Below are 18,668 nucleotides of genomic sequence, written 5' to 3'. Positions count from 1 at the left end.
TTTGAGATGGAGGAGGATGTACACATTCCTATTATTCTTAGTAGACCTTTCCTTGCTACTGCTGGAGCTGTGATTGATGTAAAGAATGGAAGGCTTACATTAGAAGTTTGGGAAGAAAAAGTTGAATTTAATATGTTTCAAGCAATGAAAAAGAAAGATGATTCAAATTCATGCTTGAGAATTGATGTGATAGATGAAGTGGTCAGAGAAGTGCCCAAAAAGCAACATCCTGAAGATCCCTTAGAAGCTTTTTTGGTTCACAACATCAAAAAGGGGGATGAGATTGAAGAAGCTGCAGAATATGCTCAAATTTTGGAAGGAAATCCACCTTTGCCTATGGCTAGTATTGAGAAGATTGGAGATTTGAAGCAAGATACAACTTCACCACCAATGCTTGAAAAAAGTGAAACACCGAAGGTAGAGTTATAAACTCTTCCAACAAATCTCAGGTATGCTTTTCTTGGTCAAAATTCTACATATCTTGTGATTGTTAGTGCTAAACTGAATAATTGTGAAGTTGAAAAATTATTAAGAGATCTTAGAAAGCATAAAAGGATAATTGGTTATACCATTGATGATATTAAAGGAATACATCCTTCTGTGTGCATGCATAGAATTTTGTTGGAAAATGATCACAAAGCCTCTAGAGAGTCACAAAGGAGATTGAATCCAAATATGAAAGAGGTTGTGAAAAAAGAAATCTTGAAATTGCTTTATGCAGGTATCATTTACCCTGTTTCTGATAGCAATTGGGTAAGTCCAGTTCATATTGTACCCAAAAAGGGGGGCATCACAGTAGTGAAAAATGAAAATGATGAACTAATACCTACTAGGACTGTAACTGGATGGAGAATGTGTATAGACTATAGGAAGCTGAATAATGCAACTAGAAAGGACCATTTTCCATTACCATTTATAGATCAGCTCATCATTCTTATTTTTGCTTAAGAGATTAGCTCATCATTCTTATTTTTGCTATTTGGATGGCTATTCAGGGTTCTTTCAGATCCCTATTCACCCGGATGATCAAGATAAAACCACCTTCACATGTCTCTATGGTACCTTTGCATATCGAAGGATGCCATTTGGATTATGTAATGCCCCAGTTACATTTCAAAGATGCATGATGTCCATATTTTCTGATTTCATTGAGGATATTATGGAAGTGTTCATGGATGATTTTTATGTGTATGGTAAATCTTTTGACGAATGCTTATCTAACTTGTCTAAAGTTTTGCAGAGATGTGAAGAGTTTAATTTAATCTTGAATTGGGAAAAGTGCCATTTTATGGTACAAGAAGGAATTGTTTGGGGACATCTTGTGTCAAACAGGGGTATTGAAGTGGACAAAGCAAAGGTAGAAATTATTGAGAAAATGCCACCCCCGATATTTGTGAAAGAAGTGAGGAGTTTCCTAGGGCATGTTGGATTTTACAGGAGATTCATTAAGGATTTTTCTAAAATTTCTAAACCTCTTACCAATTTATTGAGTAAAGATGTGGAATTTCATTTTAATACTGATTGTATCAATGCTTTTTGCAGGATAAAGGAAGCTTTGATATCTGCTCCTATTATGCAGCCACCCTATTGGTTATTACCTTTTGAATTGATGTGTGATGCTAGTGACTATGCCATTGGGGCTGTTTTAGGACAAAGGAAAGATAAGAAGGTGTATGCAATTTATTATGCAAGTAGGACCTTAGATGATGCTCAAATAAATTACTCAACTACAGAGAAAGAGTTTTTAGCAGTGGTATTCACAGTAGATAAATTCAGGTCCTATCTTGTGGGGTCTAAGGTAATAGTGTACACAGACCATGTAGCTATCAAGTATCTTCTTCAGAAAAAAGAGGCTAAACCTAGGTTGATAAGGTGGGTACTACTCTTTCAAGAGTTTGACTTGGAAATTAAGGACAAGAAAGGAGTAGAAAATGTAGTAGCAGATCATTTGTCTAAATTGAGGCAAGAACAAGGAGATAATTTAGGGAAAGAGCTTTCAATAGATGATTATTTTCTTAATGAGTAGCTGTTGGCAACCATGAGTGCAAAAATCCCTTGGTATGCAGATTCCGTGAACTATTTGGTGTGTGGAATCCTTCCACCTGATCTGACATGGTAGCAAAAGAAGAAATTTCTTTTTGATGTGAGGGATTATGATTGGGAAGAGCCATTTTTGTTTAAAAGGTGTGGAGCTGATTAGGAGATGTTTAGCTGATGAGGAGATAGGGGATGTTATTAGAGATTTCATTCTTCACCTTATGGGGGTCATATGAGTGTTACAAAGACTGCAGAAAAAGTTCTTCAAGCAGGGTTCTTTTGGCCATATATGTTTAGAGATGTAAGAAAGTTTGTAAATGCATGTGATAGGTGTCAAAGGATGGGAAATATCTCAAAAAGAGATGAAATGCCCCTCCAAAATATATTAGAAGTGGAACTATTTGATGTTTGGGGCATTGACTTTATGGGACCCTTTCCAGTATCCTTTGGACACAAGTACATTTTAGTTGTGGTAGATTATGTGAGCAAATGGGCTGAAGCTATACCATCTCCAACTAATGATGTTAGAGTTGTGATCAAATTCCTTAAGAAGTTCATTTTTACAAGATTTGGAACTCCATGTGCCATTATAAGTGATGGAGGTTCTCATTTTTGCAACCATCAATTTGAGAGATTATTACAAAAATATGGAGTAAAGTACAAGGTTGCAACACCCTGCCATCCACAAACTAGTGGTCAAGAGGAGATCTCAAATAGAGAGTTGAAAAGAATTCTTGAGAAAACAGTGAACAGTTCAAGGAAAGATTGGTCATTAAAGTTAGACGATGCTCTTTGGTCCTATAGGACAGCTTTTAAAACTCACATTGGTACCACCCCTTTTAGATTGGTTTATGGGAAAGCTTGTCATTTACCTTCGGAGTTGGAGCACAGAGCATATTGGGCCATAAGGACACTGAATTTTGACTTAAAGACTACAGGAGAAAAAAGAATGTTGTAATTAAATGAACTTGAGGAACTTAGACTGGATGCTTATGAAAATACCAAGCTTTACAAGGAAAGAACTAAGAGATGGCCTGATAAGCACATTAGGCAGAAGGAATTTCAAGAGGGAGATGTTGTTCTCCTATATAATTCCAGGTTAAGGTTATTTCTTGGAAAATTGAAGTCAAGATGGTCAGGGCCCTATATTGTTACCAAGGTATATCCGTATGGAGCCGTGGAGATAGGGAATGAAACCTTTGGTACTTTTAAAGTTAATGGGCAAAGATTAAAGCATTATATTATTGGAGAGCCCACACAAAAGGTTGTAAAAGTTTCATGGTTCAATTCCCCAACTGGGGATATTTAGGTGATTTGGAGTGGAAGGTCAAGCTTAAGACCCTAAACAAGCACTTCTTGGGAGGCAATCCAAGCGTATCCTTTTATAATTTTCATTTCATTTCATTTTAGTATTTACCCTCATTAAACTCAAAAGTGACATTTGTTTATCTTTTGTAGGTCATTCATAAAGATTGGGCAAATTGAGATTTGTACCAAAAAGGGAAAGAATTGAGAGGGAGCAAACATAAAGCAAATTGTTGCATTTATCTAGTCCCTGTGAACAGTAACACTTTTAAACTTTTGCTAAACTGTTGATATTGAAATTTACTTGATAGCATATGTCTGATTTCGTGTCTTGTGTAAATTTTTGTGAAATGCAACTTGAAGGAGGATCAATTTTGATATTTAGGACTGATGTGAGCTTTATTGAAGTGCAAAAATGGTGTTTGTTGAGTTTTACCTTTTAGTGTATCTATAGTTTTTATAGTTTGTTAGAACTTGCATATTTTTGTTTCAATTACTGTTTATGTTACTGTTCATGCTACTGTTCATGCTACTTAAGAAGTCGATTTCTAGGTTTTTTTCTAAAATTTCTGAATGCTTGGAACTTGTCTCAAATGCTGTTGAAAATGTGCTTTGGGTATAAGCTTAGGAATAAGACCATTTCATTAAGTTTGCAAAGGGTAATCACAATTTCTGCCTAATTTGAGCTATGTGTCTCTCAGTTCCCACATGCTTGTATTATGTTTGATAAGTTCATGAGGGATGATGAGCTTAAATTCTTCAATTTTGTGGTGCTTATGTGTATTTGCTAATTGCTGAGGGTCCTGATAGCATGCCTTAGTATTTGGAATGTTTTTGGTTAGTAAGATCACAAATTTTCCCTAAACTAGCCGAAATTTGCTGATGATGTTACTTACCCTAAGCTATGCAACTCCTGCTTAACCCTAAGCAAATTTCTGCTTAACCCTAAGCAATACCAGAATCTTTAGTTCAGCAATTGCTATGTGCTTACCCTAAGCTATACCCTTTGCAATCCATGCTTAACCCTAGGCATTACACCAAGTCACCAATTGTCTGCCTTAAATTTTAAAAGTCCCAAATTTCTGCCACTTTTATTCCATTCTCACTCCCAATAAACTAAAGCACTCTCCCACTCCTCCACCATCTCTTCTGGCTATTCTTGGGAAGTTAAAGAGATTATTCCTCCTTATTAAATGGCGAGAACCAAGATTTGGTCTACCCATAAACCCCGAAAATCCAAACATTCTGCTAAATCGAAAATGGCTACTCCATTTTCACCTTCTGCTAATCCTAACCCCAGTCCTAGCCGGCCGCCACCACCATAATCACCACCAAGCCCGCCGCCACCACCGTAATCCCCACCACCTTCACCACTACCTTAAGACCAAACACCCTCCCTTATTCCGCCAACGCCTCTCACACCACATCATGAAACCCCTACCATTGCAACCCCCATCTTAGCCCCTGCCGTCAAAGCCCCTGTTGAGACAACCATTACCGTAACCCAAGTTCCAGAACCCATGCCTGCACCTGCACTAACCCAAGCCAAACCTAAAACGAAAACTAAAGTGGCTGTGGGTAGAACTAAGAAAGCCTCTGTTGCAAAAAGAAAAGGGGCCTCCCCTATTTCTTTGGACTTCGACTCTTCACCTAGGTTTTCCTCCGAGCTAGTTAGTAAAAGAACTAGGTCATCATCGTCAATTTCATCACCAGTGGCTCCACAACCTGTATTTCAGTCACCCTTAGCCTCTCCCCAGCCTGCCAGTGCTCCAGCAGCACCTTCAGCATTTATCGATGACATAGAAGAGGTACCTTCTCCATTACCTTAGTCTTTTAAAGACATATATATGAAAAATGCTTATGAGAGTTTAGCCTTCAAGCCCATTGCAGCAAATAAATATATGGATGAGCAAATTTTAAGGGAATTAGGAATTTATGATTCTGTGTTTGCTTATTTAAATGCTGTCAATTGGACTGAGTTTGCTAGGATTAGGGAACCAGTGTATAAAGATTTGACTTTGGAGTTTTTGAGTTCCTAAGGTTGAATTTCAAACCTACTATCCCTGGCCATAGAGATGTAATTTGCTTTAGATGTGCTGGCATTGACAGGGAGTTAGATATGGGCTCTATGAGTGCAATTTTTGGTTTTCAAGATTCTGGATATAAGAGCATAGAGTGGCAACAAACCATCTATGATCCTGTTAAATTCTGGAAAGAAATTGCACCTTATGGAGGTTATTATAGGCAGAGGACAGCAAAGGCAACCAGGATAGTGGATCCTGTGTTAAAATACCTTCATAGATTTATCTCTTACATTGTCTTAGGCAGGGGACACAGTAATAGCATTGTGGGTGCTGGAGATTTATTTTTCTTGTGGTGTATAAAGGAGAGAAAACCAGTTAGCACAACCCATTTCCTAGCTACTCATTGGCACCAAACTGTAACAAGACACACCACAGGTAGCATAGTTTTTGGAGGTTATATAACTGCCATAGCCAATTCATTTGGCTTTGATGCTAGTTTATATAAGCTACTGCCAGTGTGTGGTGAGTCCTCTTTAGACAGCATAATGTTGCTTCACATGGATCTTTGTGAGAAGAAAGGGCACACTTATGTGTTATTACAGCAGCATAGTGATGCTAGTGGTTCTGTCGCACCAGGTGCTTATGCACCAGCAGAACCTATGGCAGCACCTCAAGCAGCCACTGCCCAGTAATTTTTAGCAGATATTCTGTCCCTTCTAAAATCCTTAGAATCTAAAGTAGCCAGCTTCACTGCCCAACCATCTGGTCCCCTACCTAACACCACAGATATTCTTGCAACTTTAAAGAGCTTAGAAGTTAAGATTGATGTTCTGGGTCAGCAGCAGGTCAAACAGTAAAAGATGTTAGAAAAGAAGCTTAAAAAGAGATTTTCATCTCTTAAAAAGAAGCAAAAGCAGCAGGAAATTCAAATGTTAGAGCTCTACAACAAATTGGCCCAATCTTTGAACAATTTATATCATTGGGGCCAAGACATGCTCTAGCAAATGAAGGACCTCACAGAAAACTTGGAGACTGCCTCTGAAGCTGCAAATCACAATAAAGCTACTGCAAACCTGAAGTAGACCCTGATGCAGCAACACCTGTGCCACCAGCAGACCCATCAGATGCAACAAAGCCCTGACAGCAATAGCAGTAGCATCAGTCTCTTTAGTTTAACAGTAGCTTAGGCTTTGTCCCAGATTTAGTTTTTATTTCTGTGTTTGTTCCAGACTTTGATTTCATTTTGTAATTTGTTTGTTAAACTTCAAACTTTGGTAACAGTTGTGATTTATCTTATTTTATAGTTGTGCTCGTTTAGGCAATTTATAGGCAGTTTCTGTAACACCCCTGTGTTCCGTAGTGCGTTCTACTGTTCCGGTGACAGTGTATGTCCGGACAGCTAGGATGCCTAGAACTACACTTAGATAAGGGTGAGGAGACATAAAAAAATGAAATACAAGAAAAGAAAATACAAGAAAAACAAAGGAAAAATAATAGCAATGAAATGTAACCAAGTTAAACGAGCCAAGAACCATAGCGATGGGTGACCGCACCGGGAAGTTGCGGCGTGGACCGTTGACTAGCCCTGGACCCCGGGGAACCCTGAAAAATATTTTTAAGACTTAAATGAACATCTATTGAAGTATAAATGTCATTAGAAATATCAAAGAAAAATTAATTAATTAGTACAAAGAAAAACGAGAAATCGAGAAAACGACAAAATTCGGTGTTACTGAAAAATCGGGAATGCAACCCGAATAGGGACATTGTGGTCATTTGACACCCCGAGTTGCCTTTTGACCTAAATGTCCATTAAAAATAAATGATATTAAACTTTGAAAATACCATGAAAATTAAAATGGTGGTCCATTATGTAAATAGTGAAAAAAATTGAGGTAAATGTGCGAATTTAAAAACTTGGAATAAATAACCATTTTATTTCTTTAGTGCTCCACTAACCTTAACTTTGGGACACCTTAAGGGACACTTGGAATGCTGAAAACCCATCTTCAACCTCACTTTGCAAAACCAGCTGAATCCTTTCTCCCAAGGTCCATCCATGGCCGTCCATGGTGAGAGCTTAAGTTCACCATGTTCTAGCCACTTTTTCCATTAGGTTCCTTCACTAAACTTAACCACCATACCTTGGGCAGCATACTAGGAGCAAGAAAGTTAAGTTTTGGTGAGATTTTGAAGAACTTCAAAAGTGGTAAGTGAGTATTTTCAATTCTTGTTTCATTAAAAGTGTAACCAAGGTTGTGGGTAGTTGATTTATGGAAGAATTTTTGAAGTTTGATGTTTTAATGGAGATGTACATTTTGGCAGCCATGGAAATTCAGTATATGTAGCATGTTTTTACTTGTTTATGGTTGTTTAAGATGTTGTTATTAATGGCAGCATGGATATGTGTAAAATAGTTTGGAATTGGGTATGTAAATGGGGTATGTTCATGTGGTTAAATGATGTAAATGGACTTTAGAAAATTCTGTATTATAGTGTGCATATTGAGAATGATTACAAGCTGTCCAAAATGACCAAAAATGTGTTGTTAAAGGTGTTAATGGTAAGGTACAAACCAGAATTGGCATGAAGGAAGTAATTTGGTAAGTGTTGAATATGTAATTGGTAAGTGATGAGAAGTGTGTAGTAGGGCAGTGTATATTTTGGCTTAGAACCTTAAGTGTGTGACTCCAATTGGTATGAGACCAATTGAAGGTGAAACTAGGCACAAAATGTGCCAACTTTCATGAAGGAAGCTTACCAAAATTCTGCCTAGAAGGTGACTTGAAAAATGACCAAATCTGGATTAGTGACTTGAAAGCCTGAAAATTGACCATTTGGGCAGCAGTTAGTTTTTTGGCCATAACTCACTCAAAACAGGTCCAATTGACCTGAAATTTTTACCATGAATAGTTTAGACATAGATCTACAATTCTTATGAAGACACCAAAGCCCAGAAATGGCCAGAACCAAGCCAAATAGCTTGCAAAAGTTCAGGTATCAAAACCAGCTGAACCAAAAGTGACCTAAAAATGACCTAAAGTTACCATTTTGGTACATTATGTCCAGCATTGGTAAATTGACCATATCTTGGTCTACACAACTCAGAATGACCTGAAATTTTTCCCCGCGTGCAATAAGACATAGACCTACAAGTTTGTAGTTTTGACCAAAACCTGAAAACCGAGTAAACTAGGTCATCCGACTAGGTCAAATTAGTATACCGAAATCCGACAAATTGCAATAAAATGCAATATAATTGGAAATGAATTGGGTAACATGTACTAACACTAAAAGGCTATAAAATGTGACATATTGGTAACATTAAACCTAATTCACCTAGAGTGCATCGAGGGTCAACATTTTAGGTTGACTAAGGGAAATAATAGTATTTAATAAATTAATTATTAAGCATTATTGTTAGAGACAGTTTAAATGAGTACTGAAACACTTCAAATTGTGTGTTTCAGTTAGCAAAGACTCAGGGAAGGGGAAGGAAACACTAAGTCAGGGCCAAGAGACATTTATCAGAGGTTTGTGCACAACTAGTTTTTAACTGATTTTGTTCTTAATATTTCATATGATTAAATGACATATTTTTCTTATGTATTATGTTTAACAAGCATTGGATTTAATTCAATGATTATTGAAATTGTTATAGTATATATGAATTTAGCTTTGTGAAATGGTATTTCCACAAGTATTAAGCATTGTTGTGAATTGAATAAATTATGTTTTTGGAAAATTGTGATAGAACATATTTTGAATTGTGATGGGCAATTTGTATGGAAAAATGCAAATTTATGATTTGAATTGTGATGAGCATAAAAATTATTGGATATTGGAATTGACTTTGAATCGAATTGTATTGTGATTTATGCTCACTAAAAGGATTGTGATATTGTTTTATATCTCACTATAGATGCTTGACTAGGTTATTACCCGTCTCTCTCATTTGTTGAGAAGACAATGGAGTTAGTTGTGTTTTGATTACCATGGTACGTGCACAGGCTTAGATTCTCCTCTTATTAGAGGTTAGATCTAAGTTTTTTTATGTTATGGCCCTTTTGGAAGATTCATTATTGTGATGTGTACTGTGCACAATGATTCAACCTCTCCAACCATAAGGAGTTAGAATCACCCCGAAGATGGTCCTTTCGGATTAGTCTTGCATAGTTAGTGAGATAAAGAATGGTTTTTGAGATAAAGAATGGTTTTTGAGATAAAGAATGGCTTTTGAGATAAAGAAGGGCTTTTGAGATAAAGAATGGTTTTTGAATTGTAAAGAATTGTGATTTCAATTATGATTTATGTATAATTGATTTTGTTGGAATTACCTTAAATAGTTAGTTATGATTTGATAAATTGAATTTCGTGATCAAAGTCATTTTATACAAATGATTTATATTATTGGCAATGAATATTTTGAGTTTTGGAATTTGATGAATATTCAAATTTCTAAATTATTTGCTGTAAATTTTATCAATGTATATTGTACTATGTTTTAAATTATAGTTGTGCACCACTGAGTTCACCACTCAGCGATAGCTTTGTATGCTGTCGCAGGTGAAAAGAGCATAGAAAAATTGAGTAAGCTTCTTTGAAGATACATTCAGATCAGCTCCAGGTATATCATAGGTATACCCATGTACACAGGTTTTGATGTACGCATGTAATAATATGTATGTAAATTATTTGAGCAGTTGTATAAAAACTCTTGTAAAATATTTTGGTATGTAATTAAATGTAAATTATTATGATATAAATTTTTGAGTCTTGTAATCAATGAAATGTTTCTTTTATGATGAGGTTGGTTTGAGAATGAATTGATTTGATTATTGAGATTTGAATTGTGAGTTGAAATGAAGTTTATTGGAGTTGTATTTAAGAAATCATATCGGAAGTGTGTTTCTTTGCAGGTTTTGAAGAACTGTTTTCTCAAAATACAGCCAACACTCTGCCGAAATTTTGAAAATTTTTTATAATACCAGATTTTAATCGATGATTTAAATTTCACGAAAATTGATTTAAAATCTCTTGTAGTATATTTAATGGGTTACTGGTAGGCGAAGTACGGTAATTCATTAGGTGTACTACGGGATCATGTTACATCTTATGGAGGAGTCGGGTGTGACATGTTTTGTGGTATTAGAGCAATGGTTTTAAAGTAAATTTCGAACTATGAATTTGAAATCTTTTTGTCAGTAACTACAATTGCTCAAATGTTTGATACATATAGTACATTTACATCATAAATATGAACTAATGGAGAGGAATCTCCTTGTGTTGGTTGTACAGGAATAGAAAATCCTGTGAAAAGATATGGAAGAGAAGAATGAGACAATAGAACAGTTTGTGATGGCAGAAGTACAAGTTGAGGCCCCAGCCCCACAAAGTGTCGAAGGCCCGACTATACCAGTTTTACCGGTACAAATTACTGCACAAATGGCCTAGCAAATGGCCACTTTCTTTCAACAAATGGCTGATACTCTGTTAGCTCAAGCTCAAGCACAAACCCAACCCCCACAAAGGCAGTGTGAAATGGAGAAGTGTCACACCTTACCCCTCTGTAAGGCATAACATGATCCCGTAGAATACCTAATGAACTACCGAACTTCACCTACCGATAACTCATTAAGTACCCTACAAGGGATTTTAAAACAATTTTCTTATCTTTGACAAGTGGTGAGCATTTCTAATAAGTATTTAAAACATTTAGTTGAAATTAAAACTAATTAATATTTTTGGCCATTTTAGTTTTCCGCAAATCTTATAAAAATTTTGGCAGAGTTTCCTCTGTATTTTGAGAAAACCGTTCTTTAAATACCTGTAAAAAGCACTTCTAAAAGTTTTTCTCAACCCCTACTTCGGTTTCACAATCAAACTCAATCAATATCTCAAAATCATCAAATCAATATCATTCATATTTCATTAAAAACAAAATAATTTATACACAACCTTACAAATTTATATCAAAAGAAACACAAACTAAACTTTATTACAAACTTCATACAAATTTGTGTACAAGCTGCTCAAGACCCATTTTTACACGTCCATACATTTATGTGCAATATATACATCAAAAGAAGTATTTATTAGGGTATAAATTATACCCAAAACTTTAGGTGGTAGCTTCTTCACACCTCATGTTGCTCCTCTAGTTTCAATAAAAGCTATCGCTGAGTACTAGGACTCAGTGGTGCACAATATACTAAAATAATCTTTATGCAAAACTTAAAGCACATTCATTCAAAAATTTGGCTAAACATGAAAATTAAATACAATCATGCATTGTGAGATTTTACATGTAAACCAAGTTCATTTCAAAGTATCAAAACACATTTCATAAAACCCACAGTTAGATCACGCCATTCGAAACAAATAGAATCTCAATAGCCAGAGGCTAAAGAGAAATCACATGAATCTCAATAGCCAGAGGCTAAAGAGAAATCATATCACAGGCTAGCTAGCTCAAATATATGGATATCCATTCACATCCTCTTCTCTTGGCACACCTCAACACTTCTCGGAGAAGGAATCAAAATTCAAAACTAATTACCCCCACTAGTCGTGCTAGTGAGGTGTTCAAATATATGGTCATGACATTGTGGTTTCAAAACTTATCTTAACAATTTGCTAAACATTGTCATTTCAAATATACACAATAACTTTCACAATTTAAATCAAACATCATAAAAATGCTATAATCCAATATTTCACATTATTCAAAACATTATGCAAAAGATGATTATAAAAGTATATGTTGTGCACAAACCTCAAACGAGTCGCCTGTTGGCCTTGACTCGACTCCTCGGTATTCTTTTCCACTGAAACACGAAATTTTCCAATGTTTCAGTACTAAAACTTAAAATGAATCCAAAATAAACTTAACTTCACATTTACCTAGCTCTAACGTGTTAAATTCGACGTTCTCGAAATTTTGTGTTTCGGGTTACTATTCACTGCACTATTCAAGTCAAATTATTGACTTTCTAAGGCTTAATGGGTATGGGAACTCCAACTTCACCCACATACCACATTTTAGTCACCAAACTTGTTGGTTTTGGTCATTTGTTTAAAGCTTAGGTCATTTTGGCAAAATTGCCAATTTTCGGTTTGGTTCTCCGGTTGTACTGTTCCATTGGTCGATCTACTGTTGGAATTTGACAAAACTTCCTTCATATAAAATGTTCCTTATTGTCTTAAGTGTATTCTCATTTTTGGATCACCCCAATCGGAGTTTTGTAGCTCAAGTTATGGCCAAAATAAGTTTACTGTTCATATGTACTGTTCATACTGAGATTTTAGTGCTGGCAGATTTTTGGTCCAAATTTGGTTAAGAATTTGACCAAGTTAAGTTCATAATTTGGTCTCACTTTCTTCATATGAAATGTTGTACTATGTCTTAGGTTTCCATCGGTTCAAGAATCGCCTAAATCCGAGTTTTCTAGAGAGAGTTATAGCCATCCAAACATTGCTGCTCAATGAAAATTCTGCAGAATCTCAGTACAGTAATTTAATTTTGCTCAATGATTTTGAAAGGGTTAATGGCCTAATTTGGGTTGGTGTTCTTCATGAAAGTTTTAGGTCTATATCATATCTAATTGCTGGTAAAATTTCAGGTCAATTTGACCTACCTAGTTCGAGTTATGACCAAATGAACAGTTACTGTTCATTTGGTCAGTTTAGTGCAGTGGCAGCCTGCAATCAATCCACTTTGGTCAATTGTTTCACCAAGTTTTGGTCAGTTTTTGGCCATGGTTCCTTAATGAAAATTGTGCTCTTTTATGTCTATTTTCATCTCCAATTGGTGGCATATCAATTGGACTTGTAAAATTGAGTTTTGGTCCTTCAGTGGGTTTGGTCATGCTGCCAGCAGCATGACCATTAACCTACGAATTTGGTTTAATTTCTTAACATTCCCACACAACTTATTTGGTCATAATTGACCATTATTTCATGTCACAATAGGTTAAACATGCCAGTTATGCATTTCTCCAAATTTTGGTTCATAAACCTAGCATTGAAACCCTAATCTCACTAACTCTTGCATTTAACTACTTCTAATGATTTTAATGTTAATCATTTAACTAAGTAAGGTTTCTAAACTCATTCAATTGCATCATATTCATGCAAACCATACTCCTCTCAAGCTGCCCCAAAATTTCAATTTAATTCTTTCCCCATATTTGTTTCATTTAAATCAAGTTCTTAGCTCACTTAATTACCTAAATATGCATTTGAAGGGAAAAATAGTAAGTTAGCATACTAACCTCAAATGGAGCTTTCCAACTTCTTGTTTCTTCAAGCTTTTTTTAAAATTTTTCTTTTCCCAATCTTCTTAACAAGACTCAACTCCAAGCTTTAATTAAGAAACTTATAAATTTTATGGCTTAAATCTTGGGTTTAAGAAGCTTTTTAGTGAGCTTCAATGGTGGAGGTTAAGAAAATGAGAGAAATGAGAGAGGAAATGAGGGTTGGGGAATGAAGAAAAAACAAATTTCTTTTCTTTTTATTTTGCTTATGGAAGACCACTAAATCCAAAGTTAATAATTCATTTAATTAATTCTTTTATGACATCACCTTTGACTTTTCTAACTTCTTTCTTTTTTTTTCTATTTATTTTTTTCTATTAGTTCTTTAATTTAATTCTTGATTCCGAAATTTTCTTTTCTCCGATTTTATTTGTGATTAGGTCAGAGTCTGGCGGGGTCAATTGACCAAATCGCCGCCGTAAGTGCTCATCCGGCTTGCAAATAATCCAATATTTCTTCCGCTCTCGACCTAATTATTTGGTGGCTTAACGCTTCTTTTCGTGATTTTCTCTTTTCCATGTGTCCATAAGGGTCCTAAGGACCGTCACTTTTACGGTTCGAAATTTGAGTTTAAAACGACTCGTTCGAGGAGGTCACTCATCGCTGTGACTCTCGGCTCGTTTAACCTCTTATGTTCCGTTTTTCTTATTTATAGTTAACTAATTAAACCGTACTCATTATTTGTGTTTATGGATTCTCAAATTGTCTTAAGTGTGGCCCTAATCCCAATAATTGTCCGACCACACCAGGTCAGGAACGATGAAATATACCAGGCTATGCATCGGGGGTGTTAGTATTCTCCCCCCCTTTAATAATTTTCGTCTCGAAATTTTTACCTGGTATCAATCTCTAAACTGCTGGGGGTGTTGTCTCCTCATGTCCTACTCTCATTCCCAAGTAGCTTCTTGGCGAATGATGGTTCCACAAAGACTTTTACCAACGGTATCCGCTTATTGCTTCACCTCATAAGCCAGAATCTTTATGGGTTCTTCTTCATATGTGAGGTCTGGATTCACTTCTATTTCTTCTACTAGTAGTACATGAGATGGGTCTGATCGGTACCTTCTCAACATGGACACATGGAAGACATTATGTATCTTCTCCAACTCCGGAGGTAGTGCCAACCGATATGCCAAAGGACCCACTCTTTCTAGAACCTCATATGGCCCGATAAAACGAGGACTTAGTTTCCCCTTTCGACCGAATCTCATAATCCTCTTCCAAGGAGAAACCTTGAGGAAAACTTTCTCACCTGCATACTCAATATCCCTTCTTTTGATCAATGTAGGACTTGGTTCGATGCGCTCTTAAGTCGATCTCGAATCACGATTTTCTCTTGATTTGTTGAACAATTTCGGTCCAATCATTTTTCTTTCACCCACGTCATCCCAACACAACGGGGTTTTAGATTTCCTGCCATACAACGCTTCATATGGATGCATCCCAATGCTTGATTGGTAGCTGTTGTTGTAAGCAAACTCAATCAAAGGCATGTGTATATCCCAAGTACCCTCAAACTCAATCACACAAGCCCGTAGCATGTCCTCCAAGATCGAATTACTCTCTGATCGCCATGCATGCGTGGGTGGAATGCGATTAAAGTTCAATCTAGTTCCTAGGGCTCTCTCAAGACTACCCTAATCTAGAAGTGAACCTAGGATCTCTGTCTGATACGATGGATACTAGCACTCCATGCAGTCTCACAATCTCATCAATGTATGACTTGGCCAATCTTTCTAAACTGTAATCCATTCGGACTGGCAGAAAATGGGCAGATTTAGTCAATCTGTCAACAATGACCCAAATCGCATCATGACTCTTACGTGTCCTCAAGTCCCATCACAAAATCCATCGTTATTCTCTCCCATTTCCACTTAGTGGATGTAACAACCATGGTACTTGATGCTCTGCCTTTACTTGCTGACAAGTTAGGCATTTGGATACAAACTCTGCCACATCTCTTTTCATACCCATCCACCAGTAATGCTTCTTTAGCCCTCTATACATTTTTGTTCCACCAGGGTGCATGGCAAAAGGAGACTCATGTGCTTCCTTCAAAATGATCTGCCTCAAATCAACATCATTAGGAACACACATTCTACTGTAGCAAGAGACCATCATCTCCGATTGAGAATTGGTTTCTTGCCGACTTCTTCCATCGACCGATACTTCCGATCATTTATTCTAACTGATCAACCAACAACATGCCATGCAATTGTTGCCCATCATCATTAATCTCTAAACTGGCATGTAATGATCTCAACTCATGTACCAAAGACAAAGGAGTAACTTGTAGATTTGCCATAGTCTTACGACTTAAGGCGTCAGCCACCACATTAGCTTTCTGATAGTCTATCGGACAATCGTAGTCTTTATCAACTCTAACCATCTCCTCTGTCTCAAATTCAGCTCTTTTGGGTGCCCAAATACTTCAAACTCTTATGATCCGTGTAGATGTAACACTTTTCCCCATATAAATAATGTCTCCAGATCTTAAGAGCAAACACAATGGTGCAAGCTCCAAATCATGTGTTGGATAATTCCTCTCATGCGGTTTCAATCGGCGTGATGCATAGGCAATGACATTTCGATCTTGCATCAACACACAACCTAACCTGTGAGAAGCATCAGAATCAGTATATTCTTTACCGGTGTGGTAAAGTTAGACTGAGCTACCAAACATCTCTTCAATTCATCAAAACTCTGGCATTTATCCGTCAAATTTTACATCTTTTCTAAGCTTGGTCAATGGAGATGCCAACATGGAAAATCCTTCACAAATCTACGGTAGTATCCACTAAACCAGAAAACTACGAATCTCGTGATATTTCGGTGGCCTCCAAAGGACGAATTCAATCTTACTTGGATCTACCTTAATGCCCTCTTCGATACTACATGCCCCAAGAAAGATATTTCCTTCACCAAAATTCACACTTCGACAATTTGGCATATATTTCTCCTCAAAGTGATAATCCGCAGATGTCTATCATGCTCTTCCGCATTCCTCGAATAGACCAATATATCATCTATGAATACCACAACAACGGTCGAGGTATGGTCTCAAGATAGTGTTCATCGATCCATAAAGAGCATTAGTTAACCCGAATGGCATGACCAAGAACTCATAATGGCCATAACGGGTTCTAAAGGCGCTTTTGAAATACTCGCTCTTGAACTTTCGGTGATAATAACTCGATCTCGTGTCAATTTTGGAGAACACAACCGCACCTCAACCGATCAAACAAGTCATCAATGCGGGCAATGGATATCTATTCTTTATTGTCACCTTATTCAATGCCGATAATCAATACACAAGCGGAGAGTGCCATCCTTCTTCTTTACAAACAATAGCGCCCCCAAGGTGACACACTAGGGCGGATAAAGCCCTTGTCAAGCAATTCTTGCAACCGCACTTTCAACTCTTTCAATCTGCGCAGTGCCATTCTATATGGCGTTATGGAGATTGGATCCACACCGCATAACATCAATCTCAAATCGCACCTCTCTTTCTGGAGGTAATCCTGGCAATTCATCAGGAAATACATCCGGAAAGTCACATACCGTAGGGATGTCCCTTAGTGCTGGACTCCCCACCTGGGTGTCTATCACATGTGCCAAGTATGCTTCACACCCCTTCGATCATTCTTCGGCTAGTGCAAATGATGTTTGATGGCGATAAATGCCTCTCCGTGTATTACCACATCACCGTATAGAGGAGACCAAAAGTGGCTCTCGATCTACAACCAATCATAGCATGATGCAGCTAACCAATCCATGCCCAAGATAATATCATACTCTGAAGGGCATTTCAATCAAGTCTGATAGGAAAACATGTCCTTGGATCACCAAAGGACAGCCTCTATAAATTCTGTTGACCCGGACTTCTTGTCCTAAAGGACTAGTTACTAGCACTTCAAAACCCATTTGCACACATGAAACAGCAAGTGAACTAACTATGCTAGCACTAACATATGAATGGGTTGAACCCGGATCAAACAATACAAATACTTCTTGATCAGAGATAGAGAATATACCAGCTACCACATCAGAAGTCTCAGCCTCTTCACGCTGTCTCATTGCGTAGATTCTGGTTGAAGCACTTCCTTGTCTTGACTGACCAATTGTGCCTTGCAGGCGGTGCCTCTACCTCTGCCTCTTCCTCTACCAATGGGCGTGAACCTGCGGGAGCGGGACTAATAGATCCAGTAGGAGTTGGACCATATCTCTGAGCACTAGTACAATCTTTAGACATATTGACTTTGCCTCCACAGTTATAACAGTCTCCAGTGGCCCAATAGCTTTCCCCATGAATCTTGCCACAAGTCTCATAGGGCGGGAGAATGTGAACCGACTAGACCTAAGGGGTCTAAATCTGCCACCTCGACCTGGGTCCACTAAACTTCTTTTTCTTTCGGAGGTAGCACGAACTCGCTCAACTGATTTTTCCCCCTTGTCTTTTTCTAATTTCTCGACTTTTTCCTTCACTGGGTTTGCTTCTGCTTCAACTCTCTCCAATTCAAGTGCTTGAGACATAAGCTCTGAGAAGTTGCTGTGTCGAAATCCTACAACTTGGATCCGTATGCTGGGCTTCAAACTAGGGTATAAATTATACCCGAAAACTTTAGGCTGGTAGCTTCTTCACACCTCTTGCTCCTCTAGTTTAATAAAGCTATCACGAGTACTAGGACTCTGGTGCACAATATACTAAAATAATCTTTATGCAAAACTTAAAGCCCATTCATTCAAAAATTTGGCTAAACATGAAAATTAAATACAATCATGCATTGTGAGATTTTACATGTAAACCAAGTTCATTTCAAAGTATCAAAACACATTTCATAAAACCCACAGTTAGATCACGCCATTCGAAACAAATAGAATCTCAATAGCCAGGCTAAAGAGAAATCACATGAATCTCAATAGCGTGAGGCTAAAGAGAAATCATATCACAGGCTAGCTAGCTCAAATATATGGATATCCATTCACA

The sequence above is a fragment of the Hevea brasiliensis genome, chromosome 3 (assembly GCF_030052815.1).
Source record: "Hevea brasiliensis isolate MT/VB/25A 57/8 chromosome 3, ASM3005281v1, whole genome shotgun sequence".
Classification (NCBI taxonomy): Eukaryota; Viridiplantae; Streptophyta; class Magnoliopsida; order Malpighiales; family Euphorbiaceae; genus Hevea; species Hevea brasiliensis.
The sequence above is the reverse complement of the archived record's forward strand: the minus strand, read 5'-3'. Positions refer to the sequence as shown.